Source organism: Pezoporus flaviventris, unplaced genomic scaffold, assembly GCF_033815535.1.
Source record: "Pezoporus flaviventris isolate CSIRO_AGI_PZ_B2104156 unplaced genomic scaffold, CSIRO_AGI_Pfla_v1 ptg000002l, whole genome shotgun sequence".
Taxonomy (NCBI): Eukaryota; Metazoa; Chordata; class Aves; order Psittaciformes; family Psittacidae; genus Pezoporus; species Pezoporus flaviventris.
In genome coordinates this window covers 64407216-64424084 of record NW_026892550.1, presented here as the reverse complement: position 1 = coordinate 64424084, position 16869 = coordinate 64407216, and the positions used below count along the sequence as shown (strand labels likewise).

The following is a 16869-nucleotide window of genomic DNA, read 5'->3' as shown; positions in this document are numbered from 1 at the left end:
TCAACATCTTTAGAAAGAGACAGGATATGTGTAATCTGTGGTTATCAATAAGCAGATCAGCAAGGAAATGAAACGTTATAGTTGGAGACTGAAAGACTTTGCAGACAGGTCCCAGTCATTTAAAGCCTGAAACTGGTAATTTTACTGCCCTGGCACATACTGTGGTATTTGAAAGCAGTCAGTGCAAGCTGAAAGATGTCACTTCTAAGCACTGCTTGGGAAGATTAGCTTTGTTTGTACCATGAGATAGAGGGGAAAAGTCCATATGGGACTGAATATTTGTAAACTAAATGTGGTATATCAACATATGGAAGTGGTGGCTTTCATGTGAATCAAGAAAATACATAAAAATAGCTTTGGGAAGAAAGACTAATGATGTGAAAGCAAATCTTACAGAATGCTGATATGAATGTGGCCAAAACCAAGTCATTCATCAACTGACCCGCTTTTTAGTCCATTTCAAGCAAGAAATATCTGTGAATATACAGTACTACAAAGTTTATATATATATATTAAAAATTTGTATGTGTGCACATGCATGTGTGTATGAAGTTCACGCTACTGCCTTAAAAACCACCATGTAAAAGCAAAGGAGACTATAGCAGAAAGACCACAAGAGCACCACTTCACCACTTAGAATTATCACACAGGAGATGCTTTCTTGCTCCTGTTTTGCAAGGACATTCCATTTTATTCACACACTTTCCATCCTAATTGTCCATCAATAAGAAGTAAATAGGTTCTACTGTACTTTACACTAGAACTCTAGTGTCAAAATGTCTGTTAATTGAGCCTAGAGGTATTCCTCTCTTGCAAACCTTATTCAATTTGTTCTTTCCACATAAGATAGGTGGGTGGCAATTTTGTCTCTTCTGTAGAAGAATGCTCTATGTTCTTAACTGCTTTTCCATTACAGGAAGGCATGTCAAAGTCATGCACTCTCTCTAAACGAATAGTGTGCATGTGCAAAGTACACATCTCTTATACTGTCCATTAGCTTAGAGTATTGCACTTACAGTTATAATGGTCTATTTTTCCTTCTTCCATGGGTAATGGTGCATGGAATGAATGTCTGAATCTTGAAATGGCACTACAGACTACTAATCTTTAAAAAAGTTTCCAGCAGCAATAAAGGCACAGGAAAGCAATCGTTTGCAGTGTCTTTGTGATGGGGAAGAAGCCATCAGCTCAGTTTCACTGCAAGTAAAAAAAAAAAAAAAAATTAAAATCATAGCCTTAAAACAAAACAAAAAATAAAAAAGGAGGAGAAAAATGGGAAAAGGAAAAGAAAAAAAGAAAATAAAAAAAGGCGGGGTGGAGTGGGAAGGGAAAAACCCCAAACAAACAAACCTCACAGAAACCAGTCTTCAAGGCAGAATGCAAAGCACACTTATCAGCTTATCAAAGAAAGACTTCTAGGGACATTTTATTGTTTATTCCATTGCTGCTTAAAATTCTTGGTACAGGACTCAGTGCCCTAGGTTGCTGATGACAGTCGTACAGTTACATTTACCCTGTATTCAATCTGCTGTTGAACTGTTCTCCACGCCCTCAGTTTTGCTGAAGTTTTTTCATACAGTAGCAAGAATTTCAAATAATTGCCAGGAGCTGCCTTTCAGTTTCAGCACAAACTATTGGAAGCTGAAAAAAGGAGAAGACAAAGCCCATGAATTAGCTACACCTGCATGTATAACCCCCTTAGAGCATTCTGCTATTGTTTGACTTTTACCATGCTAGTATCTGAGATGCACTGCACTTAAATGGATTCTATATGTCTTTCTAGATTAATCCTAGACTCCTTGGTGCACTATTAATGTCCTGAATGGACTCCTGTCAAAGTGACACATCTCATACTGAATAGAAGCGTTGCAAGTGAAGATGATGACAAGTCAAGACTGTGCTGTCATAACCATGAACAAAACCACAATGCTAGGAAAGGAAACTGAGATGCAAGAAGCTCTCTAAAATGTGATTCACACCCTCTCCCCCCTCATCATATTGTTGAATACGGTTTTAGGAAAACCTTAACAGCACCTGGAAATTTAAGTTTTATTTCCACTGAGTATACACACCACCTATAGACAGAAGTCATGCTTCACCTCCTACTTTCCCAGGAAACTTCTGCTCTTGATACTTGGAATTAAGACAGCAATAGCAACTTCATGTCCCTCCATCCACTCCACTGCCAGTGTTCCCCCTTTGACCCTAATGGTAGCAGCTATTTCCTGTAGTCCAGACACTCGCCTACTCAAAAATAAGCTGTGAAGCTGATGCTTGAGAAAGCCTCTAAAAACCAGTTCTTTAAAAACAAATTTTACCAGATTGAGCCCTAGAGTTAAAAATATGGGCAGCTGTCCATTCAAGTGACCAAAATGCAAAAAGTAAGCTAAACCTGAGGCAGCACTATGAAAAAGTTCTCCCAGCACCACACAAAGGTCCAAGGCTCTCCACCTCCTGAAGACACTTCTAATGCACAAAGGCACAAGCACAACCTTGTGATCACCAGCAGGCTGCAAATAACATGGTCCCAAGCCTGTTAAGCACAGGCTGTTAACACACTCCTTCTTACAATGACCAAGAGGGCCCATGTGTCACCACAGTGGTGTAACATAGACAGGCTCTGGCAGCCATAATGTAAGATAAGAAACAGTGTCAAGTGTATTTGGCAGATGTAGAGCAAATACATCTTTATGTGATCTTTAAGTGACTTACCAGCTAGTGCTGTTCCTTCAGGTAGAGTCAGGGCTCTACACAATTAACGAACGACACACAGTTATGAACGCGTGGGGACCAGCCAGCACAATTCCTGAACTGTCTGCAATAGCAGAATGACTGGAGAGATGAAAGCAGAAGTCAGACCAACAAACTCAAGTAGTTGTTAACTGTCATATAGCATTTTTGTAGAACAGGACATAAAAAATAAAAAATAAAAAGGGCATATAATGCTATGTTGACACATGTCATCCTAAAGGATCAATTTACCAAATGGATTTCATCCTCACAAATCATGATCGAGATGACATATTGTCATGACACAAAGTCATGACACATAGTCATTACACCAGTGAAGATCGGTTAATTCCACCTACTTGTTAGGTTTACAGTACATAATACAATGATGTGTCAAGAAAAATACAGGCAATCCCTCAAAACCCCTTGGCAGACACTATAATGCAGGAACTTCTGCACCGAGAAATTCAGTAACGAAAGGGCTGCACCCTTTTGAAAATAAAATCATCACCCCCACGTGTAAAGGCATTTTGTCAGAAATCATCTGAAAGAAAAGAATAATATACTGTCTGTCACACCACTGGTGATCATTAGTCTGCAAAATTGCTTTATTCTTCACCTTTTCTGTCTGTAAAGGGCATCTGTTGCCCTCATCCTTGAAAGATGGGATTCAACAACCAGGAACCTGCACAACTGCACACTGCCCAAACCCTCCACATAACCTAAGACAAAGCTGCTGGCACATAATTAACCATGACTCCTCGCTTGAGGGCATTAAGCCTGTCTAGCATCAGCTAAAGGATTACAAATAACAAACAGGTCTGTGAGACATGGGCTATTCCCGATATCTCAGGAACAAGAAAACAAGACATTACAAAACTTCTGATTGAGTTGTGGCTTTTTGCTCCTCTTGACATGTCTAAAACAGGTTGGCCACATTAAAAGTATGAAAATACAAGAAGGAACAATAAAAAGAAATCACTTTGTAAGGTTATTTTAGTAAGACAATTTGGACAAATGTTGACTTTCAGGTTATTCCTAAGAAAGCGACAGAGCTCCATTTTCTGCAGGAAACTGCCCTTTGAGGGAAGGTGTGGCAAAGCCATCTGCTGCTTTATTGCAGTGGCTTTTAGTGTAGGGGAGTAGGGAAACAGTACTGATCACAAAACAGGCTGTTCAGCCAAAAAGTGACACCTGCCAGACTCCACAGATTCTTAGCCCGCATGCACTGAAACCACAGGCTCTGCCTGCAATTTTATGGGCATTTTTTTGTATTTATTGGGCTGGACCAAGTTCAGCTCCTACAGGAGAAGTATGACAGATTTCATCTGTTTGACAGCCAAGTCTAATTGTATTTTCTGTATGAAATGACCAAAGACAAAAGTGCACATTTCTAGATTCTTCAGTGATGTGCCATATGGAGGTTTAGATAAAGGTTTTGTTGGTTGTTAGAGCTCCCCATAATAACTGCGTATGGTCTGCATCCTGAGTAACTGGAGCAGAGAGGACAGATCTGAAGGCTCTTCTGGAATGGAGAATTAAGCCATCATGTTATTTTTCTTAAAAGAAAACAAGGTCTTATGCATTTAACTTTACAACAGAATGCATATTTTCCTTATCAGAAACCTATGCATACCCCTATTTGATTTTAAGTGTGTACCCATTGGTATAAAAAATTCTGACATGCAATAATACCCCTTTCATTACTTGGGCCAAGTGCAGTGAAAAGAGAGGTTAAAATTGTTCAGACATCAACACTGTGGTAGACACATCAGTCACCAAACAGTAAATATTTTACTGGTGAAAATCAGTTAAAATAACAAAATCCTACCCAGTCTATCCATACGGAAAGCAGCAATGCAAACATTTTGAGAACCTTGAATACCTTTTTCCACATAAATTCTACTCCATCACATCACAAAAATAAAGCAAAGGATGATATGCCCAAAACAATAACCTCCAAACATTAGTCTAACATCATGCTCTCAATGACTACAGCCACTTGAATCCTACGCACACCGCAAACCATCCTGACATTTTTCTTTGTTTCCCAGCACTTCCCACTTGGTAACCTAATTTTCTTCACAAATCCTATTGGCCATCTGTGGAAAAATAAGCATCATCTTAAACAGTTAAACATCTTTAAAAGAGAATAATTAAGTTCTATCCTCAAAATTTCATCCCTTAATTTAGGAAAATTATTTTTATATCCACCATAATGTAGAAATGCCACATTACTAAGGTAATTCAAGCTACACTGCAAGTAGCCCTCTTCTGCCCAGCAATATAACATCTGTAAAACTCCTACTGATGTGTTATTTTTGATTAGCAGATTGAAATTAAAGAAATCTTTGTGCTTTAAATGCAAACTTTCATTTAATAAAATGCTATTAGAAAAAATATATAAAATTTCAATATTGATGCTGTCAGATGAACAACCTAAGGTTTTCAGTACATCATCCTCATTACAGTCATTGTTAAAAGAATGGTCTCATTTGTATAATATAATATAAGCCATAGTGTCTTCGTAATGAAAACAAGGAACCAATTTTATTGTCCAATATATTTTGGGAACAGTAATGTGTTCTAATACAACAGTCTCTTTCATTTTCTCTCTGTTCATTGGTCTCTTTCGTTGCAATGGTGAAACTGCAAATGGATGTGGAGAAAGGTAGCAATGAAAGATTCCCAGGCAGTCCAGAGTGCTGTACCTGTAACTCAGACACTATGTGGAGTGTTAAAACAGTCCTGCCCAGTTAGTGAGACCAGACCACAACAGCAGCAGAAAATGACACACGTTTAATTTACCATTATAAACCTCCCAGGAAAACCTTACTCCAACATTTATTGCTGATGTTTTAAAAGGGATGTTAACATTAGAAGTGCCTCTATAAATGTTAAATTCATGTCCCTCTAGCCAGCCTCCCTTGGCCTGTCTCAATGAGACTTAAAGATGATCTTACATTTTTGAAGTATAGCAGATAGCCAAGGAGTATGTATCTAGCAATGCAGCAAGTATTGCTCTATACAAAATGATTGCTTTTGGAGCCCACAGTTAGACTTATGCTAGCATTTAAGACATTATGGCAATGTGTTTATAGATACTTTGATTACTTTGACTTTCTTGCTGAAACAGAAGGAAGAAAAAAAGAATTATCTGACATAAGTATCTGGAGCTTCTTTGGTTTTTCCAGCTAGTAAAAAGCCAAACTTCTTTCTACAAACCTTTATTCATATCAGAAAACCAGAGGTACAAGAACATGATGTGTACTTGATTATAAAAGGCACTACACAGATTTAAAAGGCATTCAATAGTAATTCATTAGTCTTAGAATTACAATGTACTGCAATACTATGGGTGCAGCGCTGGTTACAGTGTAACTAGATGGATTCAGTCAAGTATATCCCATATGCCCATATGAACACACACACAAAAAGAAACCAACAACAAAAAAACAAAAACCAAAACAAACAAACCAAAAGGCAAAGAAAATCCACACGTCCATGTTGGTCTCTTCTTGTAACTACAGGTAATGCCAGATAAGCTCTAGGACCACCCTTTATTACAATTAGTTACTTACAAATAATGAAGCACAACAAAAGACCATTCTCTGATATATCCTGCAAATAATGACTGTGACTGTTCTGACAGAACACAAAAGAAAATCCCAAATGTGCTTATACCAATGGCTAGTATGAGGTAGACCCCTGTGCAGAGAAAAGTGTCAGCACGGAATGCCACCTGAACTCCCCATCTTAGATACAAAGGTAATGGCTGGAGTCTTTGAAAAGGTCTTCTGAGGACAGTATTCAAAGAAAGAAAACATAGTCTCCTGTTCAGAACAAACCAAGTCTGAAAAGTTTTTGTTTGGTTGAATTAAAAATAAATAAAATCTGGATTTAGAAGCTGATAATATTTTTCAAATATACCAAAGTCTTTCTGCAGTGAAGTAACTCCCAGTTTATGCATAGCTATTCACAATTAACCAATTCAAAAAATACACAGCCCTTGTTTTACAAACCACAAGGCCAGATGCTCTGTCACAGTGAAACTGGACTCATTATTTATCACTCAGCAGAGAGTCATTTCAACAGCCAAAGTAATGCTCAGCTCCTTTAAGTCAAACTGTTTTTAAGAGCAACTCAGTCCTGTTGTTTAGGCAAAGACCTGCTCACTGCATTGGGCATCCAGGGAATGACGCACCCTGCTACTGAAGCTGACCCCAAAATACCCTGCCAGTGACAGGTTTTACTTGTTATCTTTGCTTCTCAGCAGCAGACCAAGTTCCTCAGCATTTTACAAATAGCCACAAATGTCTCAGTTCATGAACAAAAGCACTCTGCTTCCATTTAGTTTCCATTCCTCTTTGTTTGGCATTTGGATGGCAGAAAAAGGAGACGTATCTCTATCAGCAGCATACACTGTGTTTTCCAGAAGCTGTGCACAAATCCTGAGGGACAGCAATAAAAATGGTCTGTAAGTACCTTGGATGAGTTTTCAAACTACATGAAGGATTTTTAGCTGCATGATTCCCATCTATCTTAACTGCTTCATTGCTGCTTCACAGAATAGGCACACCATGTCAAATGTGTCCTCAGAGCTTGCCGGCACACACATCAGCACATGGCATCATTTTTCAATCACGGATGCTCCTGTGTTCTGCCACAGTGCAGATGCCTCCATTTAGGACAAGGAGACAAACAGTGTGGTTATTACAAGAACTTGCTAAAGCTTCGAGCTGTGCATTGCCTTCTCCTACCAGCCTTCCTCATGCTGAGTGGTATTTTGCTTCAATAATAGTCTAGCTGATTTCTGCAAAACTATTACTCCACATGAGTGAAAACAGCAGCTTCATAACTTTTCATGTAAACATCATCATGCTAGAAATAGCTGGGCTCCTTGCACCCAGGAGCAATGAGGAGCATATACCACTCTATCCTAAGTGTTTTTAAAAAAATGTAATTAAATAGGAATTAGGCAGATTTAAAAAAAAATAAAAAATGTATTTGCTTCCAAGATATAAAATGATGATATATCTCATTCCAAAATATTGGCTAAAGCTAAGCAAGAAAAGGCACAACACAGCCAGGAAATGCATGGGAATATACCTGCAAACACGAGATCTGAGGCAGAACAGAGTTTCACAAGTGCTCGCTGCAACCTATACTACAATCACCTGAAATTCAGGTGGTGAGGGAAGCCACTCTTTTGGAGTATCATCCACTTCTCCTCTCCCAGAGTCATCAGGGAGCCACAAACACATCACTGTGGGCACAGGACAGCAGCCACACAGCTTTTCAGTAGCCAAAGGCTGATCTCCACTCTGGCTCCACAATGAAAAAAGCCAGCCTGCCTGAAAGCAGGGAGAATACAGGAGATACGGTACTTGCTAAATGCTAGAACACCAATCTTGCAAGTGGATCTGATGGGAGATTTATCTTAGTATTTGGAATAGAATTCCTCAAAGATCTAGCACATATCTGGGGCACAGAAAAGCTCCCCACACAGTTGACAGGAAACCGAGTTTAAAACATGCAGGAAGCACCACACATCTTGTTGATTTTCCTCAGAAGCACTTTCAGATTTTGCAAATACCATTTATTTAAAGAAAGAAAGAAGAGGAAGAGAGATATATAACATCCATAAACACTTGTCAGAGTCATGTTCAATATAATCTTTACTTTATTCCAAGTCAAACTCACAAGAAATTAGCTACCTAATTCTGTCCTTGCAGCAGGCTTTAACTTCAGTGCCCACATCAAAGCTTTCACCTTTGTGGTGAAAGATGTTGGGATTCTCCTCAGAGCTCTTTCACAATGGTCTTTAAATCAGGCAGAAGAGTCAACCCAGAACAACACAAAGCTTTACCATCTGCAAGTCTATACACACTAAATTATTAGTGATTATGTGACAGAGTAAATGTTGTGCTTACTGGGAAGGATAATAAAACAGGTTGGCTTCACAGTACTTTTCAAGATCTAATCTCTTTTCAACAAGTAAAATCATGGCCTCTTTTTAAACCACCCAAAATTGCTGAATATTTGGTTTAGATCCACTTTAATTTTTGATTGCTAGATGAAGGACTAATCTGCTAATCTCATCTGTCAGGTAACGACCGCAGGCTAATCTCAAGGAAAAACATCCATACCGGTGAAACAGTCAAACTGCCATCCAACAGCTTTCATGGCTGTCTCAGAAAAGGCTGTAAAACGTAAACAGCACTATTAGCTTGTCATCCAGATTAGACGTATAAATAAACTTTGGTTGTAGATGGTTAAGTGTATCCAACAAAGTACCTCAGTTGTGTTCAGTTTAGGACTTTTCTTTAAAAATAAGTTAATTTAAATCAAACAAAGGTTCTAGAAATTAATTTCAATTATTAATTCAGTGATGATCTATTTAATAGAGAAAAAAATTGTTTGCAATTTTGAAAGCACTTAAATAACCATAGCACATATATTCCCAAATTATACATTTAGTTAAAAACATATTTCATTGCACACTTAAATGCTTCCTGTTCCAGTCTTATATCTCATAATGAAAAATAATAAACCCTCCCCAGCAGAAGCACTACTAACAGTATCACTTCCCAAACTACTTCTCCATTTTCCTAATCCTCGGTTGACATTTGCAGTAAGCTCATCCACACTAGACAGAGCCTGTAGACACCCTTCTTCCTGGGCCAAGGCAGTCTTGGATCAACCCACAAAACTTTTTTCACTGCCTAGAGTCAAAATGGCATTCGTATCTTTAAAATAAGCCTACATTTACTCTTTCCATTCCGTCCAGCATGAATAATTCCCTCCAGCAAAGGAAAATTCCTTTGATCACTGTCTTTGCCAGTCCTGCTACAAGAATGAAACATTTTAAAGGGCTTTTCCTCAGGAGATACAGTGGTTTAAGATATATCTATCTCTAATCATTTCTAGCTCTAAGAGTAAGGAATTAGAGACTGCTATAGCTGCTGTACTTATCACATTAATTACTATAAATCGGTTGTCATCTCAGAAAAGAAAAACCATTTCCAGGGAGTTCCATGCTTCAAATACCAGGCAAAGAGCACATTGAATATATCACTGTCACACAATGCCCAGCAAACAAAGGATGTTACACAAAAGCAATTGGTCTCGATATGGCTATTCGTAGCCTGTACACTCTCCACTTGCAGAACTGTAGATCTAACTCTACACATTGTTTATGCTTGATTTCCAACTGGCATAAATTACTTCCAACCCAGCATTTGGAAAAGAAAAGAAAAAAAACCAAACCATTCTTTGTATATGTAAAAAATCTCTAATGTGCCAAAACTAAAAAAAGTATAGAGATTTACTACAGACTTTAGGCATGGAATTACACCTCCTACTCCTAAATATAATTGCTTTTCAGAAATGTAGAAAAATTAAAATTTATAAGCAATGCTAATATTTATCACAACACTGTGATAGCACTTCAGGTGCCTTCTGTAGCTCAATGTGCTGTGGGTTTTGCCCTAGTAAGATGAGGACCAACAGTGCTCATCTTAGAAATGCTTTTGCAAACTTGCTCAACGAGATTCTTTCTGAAGAGCTCAATATATAAAATAACACTAAGAAATACTATTTCAAATCATTCAAATGCAATTTGGGGTTATTTCAAGCCATGAAGTTAAGAGCTGCTAAAAATCTGGCCACCTCCTCTGCTGATGGTATCTACAAGATAGTTCTTTGAGGGGTTTTAACAGCTTTAGGAGTGCTAAGAAAACCCAGAAACCATTTCTTCCTAGTCTCCTGGGATGCACATGTGTATGTTTGTCTGATGCACAAGCAGTACAATAGTTTCTCAGCAGGATCAGAAATCCAGGCATGAAAGAGAATCTATGCATTTTGATACTTGTGTGTTGGCAGTGAAGAAGCGAACACCATGAATACTAAGGGAATCCCTTAATTTGTACTTTTATATATGCTAAAAAAGTGAGAAATTTTCTCCTGGTTTTGCAGCCTTATTCAGTCCTTTACAGGCACATAATTTTGAAAATGAATTCTTAAATATCAATATAGAAATCAAATTATGATAGAAACTGAATACAGCATTCTGTAAGTAGCATACTTTGTAGAGGTTAATATCAAAACCATCAAAATCAAGCCATACGGGATTCTTCTGGAACTACCACTGAACAAGCTGAGAAACAACCACTCATACAACTTTTGATACTGTCATCTTCTTACAAGCAGGAAGTTTTCCCAGAGTTGCAGAATTTTGAGGTTCAAGTGACTGTACTAACACATGGGGAAAATTAGGCTTTGGGAGCACAGATTTTTCAAAAACACACTTTAGTGCAACCGCTAAAGTGTCTTTAATGTGATGATTAACACCTCTAAATGGGACTATTTCCAATTAAGAAAAAAAGGGGGGAGGGGAGGGAGAGAAATTCTTAGAAAAAAAAACATGGTGGAAAAGTAATAAGCATTCACCTAAGGTGGTGATTCAAGTCAACCAAACAAAGCCAGCTAAAAGTTCTGATTTTCATTTGATGTCCGAATAGGAACCTGCTGTACAGTTATCAGTACAACTGAAGCCCAAAATACTATTCAGGTATAGAATTACCAGATTCAGACAGATAATACTCTTGCACTGGGTGACTTTTCTGGGCTTCAACACTATTATCTTTCATTTCCTTTCCCTGTAGCCCCTGTACAGATTCATTACACAGCCTACAGCTGGCATTGCCAGAGCTGAGATGTGAATACAAAGAGAATTTCCTAATGAGAGCTAATGCAAGTGCTGATATAGGAGAGAAATACTTTCCTCCCCGTGACCTTTTGCCTTCTGCAACCTAAAAAGGAAAAGTCACACAGTGACTGTCTTCAGACTAAACTGGCCAAGATACTTTTGACAGTCCAAGCAATTGTCAGCTCTCATTTCAAAAACTGAATTTCAAGAAAGACAGATTCAGCTTTTATGAGAGATGTCACTCTATTGAAACTGCATTTATATTTGGAGGTCGCACAACCTGGCTGAGCAAAGTCTTAACTGCATTAACTTTTTAAGATACTTTTGAACAAATATATTTCATGAAATAGCTACAAAACCCAGACTTAGTGCTTATATATCATCTCCTGAAAAGAAATCCATTCTGACATGTTTTATTGAATATAACAATAAACCCAGACTCTCCAAACCATAGCCTGAATGCATAACTTTTATGGGTGTAGGATTCCCACTGCATTATCAGATTAGGATCTGGAATGACAGATTCAATTGCCTAAATTATGTGGTAGCTGCTTGTGGAAACTAGGGGACTGCTGGGTTTAGTTTCCTTAAAACCAAATGTTTAGCCTACTCTTTCCAGCGAGTCTCACTAAACACATTTTACACACTGCTGCTAGCTAAAAGGAAGCTGTTGTTGCATAATCCAGTTCACGGTTTAAACAGTTTAAATACAGCATCCCATTCTCCAGAGTATGGAAATTTGTTATCACACCCATAGATTATGTGGCAGCAGCAGCCTGGAGAAGTGTTCTTCAGTGACCCTTATTTATTCTAAACCCAGGGAGCTTCTCAGGTATCATCCAATGGAGCAAAAATAAAATACCTCTCAACGTCAATCATTCTTGGCCCATGTGCACTTTTTCACTCATGCATCTTAACTCTAAAGTGATTGGTCTTTTCCCTCTGGAGTCAGGCTGAATGATGTAGCAGCTTTCTCAGTTGTGATATTAACATTTCAAGCCAAACTTAATCCACTTCTCCATCTGAGAGACAAGATATGAAACCTTATGCCTGTAAGCACTCTGGGGAACTTCGTTTTGATTCTCAAAATCTCTAGTGTTTTAGAGATTGGAAATCTTTTAGTAACAAAGATGCCTCACATTTACATTCCTTTCCTAGACCACAGGAATACACTGTTGAGATTTCTAATCAACATGACTGTTCTCTTTTTGGTAGGATGCTGAAGCCCTGCTAGCTTTTGGGCACACCCTAGTAAGCATGCAAGCACATTCACATGGTACATGGTTCTGTACCAAAACTGACCAACAAAAATCCACTTTGTCCACATCACACTTAAGGCTGCCTGCAAGCTCACGCAGCAAAGCATATTCCTCCATAGACTGATTAGGCTGCATGTCAACTGGCCATGGGTCAAGCCTGTGGATATAAGCCTCAGGACTGGTAACTTCTTTTTGCCTCTTTTTGGGGGGCAGCTTCAGAAAAAATGGGTAACCTGGAAAAGAAACTGCATAAAAAACTCATTCTGAAAAATTCTAGTACTGAAATTCAAATTACAATTATTAATATTATTACACCACTTTAAAACTACAGCATTCAGCATTCAAATGCTATTTTACAATCACAGTTGGTCAGTATAGGAAATTAAGTCCCAAGTTAAAAGTCTAATGTTAAAAATCCATACTATTAAAAAAAACCTATTGAAGGAGCTAATGAGAAAATAAAACATTACTTAACATAGTTCTTGGAAAGGAAATACCATTCCCTGCTGTGCCAGGGGATGTTTAGATGATATTAGGAAAAATTTCTCCACTGAAAAGATACTCAGGAACTGGAAAAGCTGCCCAGGGAAGTGGTGGAATCACCATCCCTGGAAGCATTCAAAAAATGTGTAGATGAGGTCCTCAGTGACATGGTTTAGTGGTGGCCTTGGCTCTGGGGTAAAAGTTGGACTTGACGATCTCAAAGGTTTTTCCTTACCCTCGTCAATTCTATGATTCTACCTAACTCATTAAGAAGAGGATATAGCTATAAATCATCTAGCTGTGTCTTCCTTTTATGAGTTGATTATTCCAACTGTACCCTAGACCATGGTCTTAGGGCAGGTTTCGTCTGGCTTGAGCCAGATACCATCAGCTCAGACCAGATGGGAATGAGAGAAACCACAGGCTGCTTTCCCAGGAGCCCAGGGTCAGTGGCTGGGGAGCAGATCCTCAGCAGGGCTTTGTCCCCACGGTTTTATTGAGTCCCACCAGAACTAGAGTTTGACATACACAAGGACAACTTCCTCACCATGTTTTGTATAGGGCAGGATACCTCTTAAGAGAGGAAAGGTAAGATCAAACAGCTCTTGTTTCATGCAACACTCCTGCTGGCACCCGGAAGTCTGGATAAACATCCTATTACATGCTGGAGAACCACAGATAAGTAAAAATAAAATGAGAACACTGGCAAGAAACAGCTTTACCCAGGTTTAAGTTCTGTCTGACACCCAAGTTAAAACATATTAGACAGATTCTGGCTTCACCATAGTCAGTAGAGAAGCTGTCATGAATGTGGAAAGGGACAGGATTAAATTAATGTTATTCACTCCAATCACTGATGTCTACAGAGGCAAAGAGAAACTGCTCTATAAAATAAAGGGATAAGTTTTACATTATTCTGTAAAACACAACCATGGCTGCAGGTGCTGAATAAATAAGAACTAGCTTCAAATATAATCCATATTCTTATTTATATCTTAATAAAAAAAAATAAATATCTCTTTTTCAGCTAAAATGTTCCACACTTGCTCTCAGCTGTAAGGTGATTTTTTGTCTGGATTTCTTTGACACATAGATATCAAAGCCCTGTGAATAATAGAAATAGACAGAGAATCGTCTTTAAAAAGTGTACGAGGATATTTTATGAGTGAAGTGAATCTGCTTATAATACATAAAAGAACTGAAAGATAGAATTGAGTAGTCTTATTTCTCAGATCCTAAGCTATTGTATCTCATCCTGAGATTAGCCCAAAGCAAACTGATATACACATAATTTTTTTCCCCTCAACATGAGCAATCCTTGATGGAAAAAAAATAACCATAAAAATGCAAAGTCTAAAAACTATGAGGTTTTAGTGGGGAGAGGGCTGGACCCTAAATGACTTACTTAAATGCGTTGCCCGGTCTCTGCTTAAAAAATTTAGATTCTTCAGAAGGGCTATTCTCCCCTTGACATCTCTGCAGCCTATCCGAAATTTCAACAGTGCCCAATCTATTTCCTTCTTATTCTGAGAAAACAACCCAAAGACATTAGAGCTTGTGACATAGTATCTCTGGACTAGGCAGTGTAGAAACAATTAACAACCATGGTAGATGTAGCTCCTGAGGTAGGACCACCTCCCTGACAGCACTGCACTGTCATGGGGCCACTTGATCAACCAGATCACCAACCATGGGAGGAAACAGGACATCAGGGGTCACTTGTCCAGCAGCACACAGTGCTAGCGATGTCCTGCACACCCAACACAGTTCAAAGCCACCCCAACTCATCAGTGGGGCACCCACTGTGTTGTAGCCATATCCCAGCTTCTGGCATCTCCAAACCCTCCCTTTGTTCCTGTCTTTTTCTTGAGGTAAGCACCAGGCAGGACTTGCTCATGCGAATACTTTGGTACTGGTCACCAGGCAAGGAAAGTCAGGCACACAGCTTTTCACATCCAGGGCTTACGGCCCAGAGAGAGACACTGTTAACGTACTATGTACATCCCATGCTGTGTAGGCTTGGTTTGATTACATCATTAAAACAGCTTACTTTATCTCTTAGAAGACCTTACAAGGGCCTTCTTCCGCCTTTTTTTTACTTTTAAACAAAAAAATAAAATCACTTCAATTTCCCTGTCACACTCAGAGCCCAGCAGACTATACATGAGTTTTACAATGCCACCTATGACTTGGTGTTTGGAAACAAGGGGAGTTACAGTATAACTCACCATCATCTGTACAGATGTGCCAGAAAGACGAGGAGCCAAGGCCAAATGTAAAAGTTTCCATTCCCTCTCTGGAAAAGACACTGAAGCTCTTCTGTTCTAATCAAGATAAATCTTTCATGCAATAATTAAAATACACCTCCCCTTCAAGGGGAGAATGACAAAGGTTGAAATAATTAGCTGACAAAGGCAAACAGCACTAACTTCCACCCTCCTCCACTAACAGTAAACATCGAGTTTTTCTGAAAAGTAAAAAAGTGCTTCAAAGCTGAAAGGAAGAAAATAAAGTAGACACTTAAATTAGAAATTATTTACATCGAATTTTATATGAGGAGAACACTCAGAAGCTGGCCTGTTTAAGACAAACCTCACATTTTCTGCATGGCTGCAATCACATTAGCAGAGGAACCATAGCCTTATGTATTCGCTAATCTATTACCGTCAAGTTAGAAATAGAATATTGCATTAGCATGCAAAATGATGCAAGCCAGCGCTACAGGGGAAACCAGTATTTCTGTAGTAAGCACTGCAGAATGGCAGTGCAGATTTGTATAAATAATGAGTCAAAAGGAAAAAGTGAGCTTGCACCGTTTTGAGGTTTGTATGCCTTGATTATCATATTGATATTACATTCATTTTAATGTGTCAACTCTTCTGAATAGCCTGCCAAAGGCTGATGGTTTATGTTGTTGTGATGAAAGCATTTTATTCTCTCTCTCATTTCCCAAAAAAACTCTACCACTAAAACTAAAAGAATTAAAGCTCAGATGTCCTAAAATCTTTCACCCACTGATGACAGCCAACGTTCAGATTAAATTCAAAGGGTTTACTGCAGCTCTTAGTTTTAGCAATATAATTTACAAAGCCCACTCAGAGTCACCCCAATCTCATTTGCAGTTCAGCAGTGATTACCATTTGCCGACTGCATTTGCCTGAAGTTTTCATTTGAAGATCAGAAAAAAAATATTAAGCTTTTGACACCAACAGCTTTCCTCTGGGAAATGCTCGAGATGTTACCAGCAGGTAGCCTGGCATGCCCCTTGCAGCCCGATGGAAACTTTGTTCCTATCTATTCTCACTGTTTTTTTCCAGAAATGAGCCAAATCTCAAACCACATTCCTAACCTCGGAAATCCAGGAGAGTCTGTATTATATATTTCATTGCTCTTGTCTCAACTGATCTTTATTACTTCTTCCTGAAGAGTTTCTTTTCTTCATTCTCAGGGAATATCAGCAGAGATACTGACTGCTGCATCACATACACTGCTTCTGTTCAGATCTTATATTCCCCCCCAGTAAGCTCATATCTTCCAGCAAAGTCCCTAGAAATACTCACATAGTTCCGAGCTTTTTTTTTTGTCTTTTGAGGTCAAAACTCTGCTAACTCGGGCAGGAGGCATGCCTATATTGTTTTTAACAAAGGAGGGGAACTAATGATTTGGTTTAAAAAAGGTTTGGTTAAA

At 38.6% G+C, this 16869-nt stretch overlaps 1 long non-coding RNA gene across 1 annotated transcript in view; it reads right to left on the bottom strand.

The window, feature by feature from the left end:
- Positions 1 to 1419: 1419 nt before the first annotated feature.
- Positions 1420 to 16869, bottom strand: part of LOC133262884 (uncharacterized) — a 44723-nt gene continuing 29273 nt past the window's right edge. Inside the window, exon 3 of the long non-coding RNA XR_009741412.1 lies at positions 1420 to 1641. This is a non-coding gene — a long non-coding RNA (uncharacterized LOC133262884). The remainder of the gene's footprint in view (positions 1642 to 16869) is intronic.